Source organism: Hyla sarda, chromosome 8 (assembly GCF_029499605.1).
Source record: "Hyla sarda isolate aHylSar1 chromosome 8, aHylSar1.hap1, whole genome shotgun sequence".
Classification (NCBI taxonomy): domain Eukaryota; kingdom Metazoa; phylum Chordata; class Amphibia; order Anura; family Hylidae; genus Hyla; species Hyla sarda.
This window is the reverse complement of record NC_079196.1, coordinates 211,529,225-211,531,839: the sequence shown is the minus strand read 5'-3', so window position 1 is coordinate 211,531,839 and position 2,615 is coordinate 211,529,225. Positions and strand designations below refer to the sequence as shown.

General features: G+C 42.9%; 2 pseudogenes; both read left to right on the top strand.

Annotated features, from left to right (window-relative positions):
• The first annotated feature begins 635 nt into the window (after window positions 1-635).
• Window positions 636-736, top strand: LOC130289936 (U2 spliceosomal RNA; annotated as a pseudogene).
• Window positions 737-1,503: 767 nt separating this feature from the next.
• On the top strand, window positions 1,504-1,599 carry LOC130290121 (U2 spliceosomal RNA; annotated as a pseudogene).
• The last annotated feature ends 1,016 nt before the right edge of the window (window positions 1,600-2,615 follow it).

Genomic DNA, 2,615 nt, shown 5'->3' with positions numbered 1-2,615 from the left:
GCAGTGTATAAGTACCCCTTGCTGACAACTCGAACACCTGTGCAGGTATGGTAGTGCTGCAACGTGCATATGCATAAAAGTTCATTCAAATCAAGCAGAAAGAAAAAAAAACGGAGCACTAACCGTATTGATGCAGCAGGTGACTTTATTCCTTATCCAGATGGACACATGAAAAAGGGGGAGAGCGGACAGTCAGGGAGACTACGGGCAACGGACCGTATCACGCGTCAGCGCTTCTTCAGGCCCTCATCATGTGAAATTGATTGTCAATCAGTGTTCTTCCTGAGTGGACAGTGGGATCTCACAGAAGTGTCATTGACTTGGAGTTACATTGTGTTGTGTAAGTGTTCCCTTTATTTTTTGAGCAGTGTATACATATCTTTTCACAGAAGCATTGCTTAGCCTATTAGATTTTTCATTTCTTTTGATGCTCTCCTCGAGAAGAAATGTTTAATAGGGATAGGGTTTATATTTTCCCAAAAAAGCATTCTGTAGCTTATAAGTTCTGAATTGTCATTTGGTTCTCTCATAAAGTTGAAATGTATGAGGAAGGTTGTATATTTGATATGGTTTATATGATTATATTACGTTTTGTATTGCCAGTTAGGGTGTATGTTATCTCATCTCTTTGAAGTATCGCTTCTCGGCCTTTTGGCTAAGATCAAGTGTAGTATCTGTTCTTATCAGTTTCATGCCTGTGGTCCACAGCACCGGTGTGCGGATGGGGGCAGGTGTTCTGGGGCTGGTTCTGAGGAATCAGCTCGACAGCTGCTCTGATGTGACCTGTTTCCCTCTGGGTCTTGCCATGAGGCTGAGAGGGTCTAGAGACAAGTTACTTTAGTGCCTTGGGGAGTGGTGACCCCGAGGTGCCGAAACTCACTGGGAGGATTGGCTCCATGAACTCTTCACCTTGTGGCACTCACCTCTTGATTCTCTGCCTTCTGGCTAGGATTAGAGACATTTTTATAGATCTGGGCAGTATATCTGCACACATTCACTTATTTATTTATTTATTTTTTGTCATTGTGTCACTTTTTGCGTGTTGTGTGTCCACAGGATTGCTAGGATGCGGTAGCCCTTCTAGGTGTCCCTCCTGGCGGTCTAGGGGAGGTGTGTGTGTGGTCATCAGGTTCCTCACCTCCCTTTAAAATCCCGGGTCCTCCTGCATGGGCAGGGTACCGACCATTATCGGCTCTGTGGGCAGATACCATGGCTAACGCCAAGGGGGATGCCGGGAGCATTTGTGGTCCCTTAGTAGCTTCGGCAGAAAGGGACATCAAACCTGGAACCTCGCAGGTACCTTTTGGTCCAGAGGCAAAGGGTAAGGTTTGTTGGGGGGGGGGGGGGGGCCTCTCTCTCCTATTGGAGAAGGGCTTGCGATAGACTGCATCCTTTGTGCACGTTTTTTTAGTGTAACACGTTTGCACTTTTTCTTGCACTTTGGATGATTCGAGAGCACGTTCCTCGGCTCTTAGATTTAAAAAAAATCAATCTCTTTGAAGTATCGCTTCTCGGCCTTTTGGCTAAGATCAAGTGTAGTATCTGCCATTGATGTGGGATGGATGCTGCATGGAGGGGGCAGGTTCCACAAAACCAACTCGACGGCTGCCCTGATGTGATCTGTTTCCTCCGGGTCTCGTCATGAGGCTGGGAGGGTCTAGGGAAGTGGTAACCCAGAGATGCTGAAACTCACTGGGTGTTATAGCTCACTGAGTGAATGCACTGCACCATATACTTTTCATCTTTAGCAATCACCCTTGTGGCCCCTTAATAGCTTTGGCGAGAAGGGGCATGAAACCTGGATCCCTGCAGGTGCATTTTGGCCTGGAGGAGAAGGATAGGTTTGTTGGGGGCCTCTCTCCTGTTGGAGAAGGGCTTAGCAATAAACCGCATCCTTTCTGCATGTTTGCACTTTTTTTTTGCACTTTGGGTGATAGAGAGCACTTGCCTCGGCTCTCTAAAAAGAAAAAAAAATAAAAATCTCTTTGAAGTATTTAGGGTTAGGGTTTATATTTTCCCAAGAAAGGATTCAGTACCTTATGAGATTCGAATTGTCATTTGGTTCTCTCCCTAAGCAGAAACATATGAGGAAGATTGTACCTTTGATAGGTTGTATATCATTAAACTATGTTTTCTATTGCAAGTTAGGGTACATATTATTTCCTTTACTTGTAGTATTTTGTAGCTTCTAAAATTATTTGTTTTTTGGCATTCTTTATAAGAATAAATGTCTAAGAGAAAGGCTGTAGTCCTATGGTCCTATGGGTGTTTGGATTTCCATAGATTTAATTTTTTCAATGAAGCATTGCTTAGCCTTTAAGATTTTTCATTTCTTTTGATGTCTCCTTGAGAAGAAATGTTTAAGAGGGAGAGCAGTAGGGTTAGGGTTTTAGGGTTTTCCCAAGAAAGGATTCAGAAGCTTATAAGATCTGAATTGTCATTTGGTTCTCTCCCTAAGCAGAAACATATGAGGAAGATTGTACCTTTGATAGGTTGTATATCATTAAACTATGTTTTCTATTGCAAGTTAGGGTACATATTATTTCCTTTACTTGTAGTATTTTGTAGCTTCTAAAATTATTTGTTTTTTGGCATTCTTTATAAGAATAAATGTC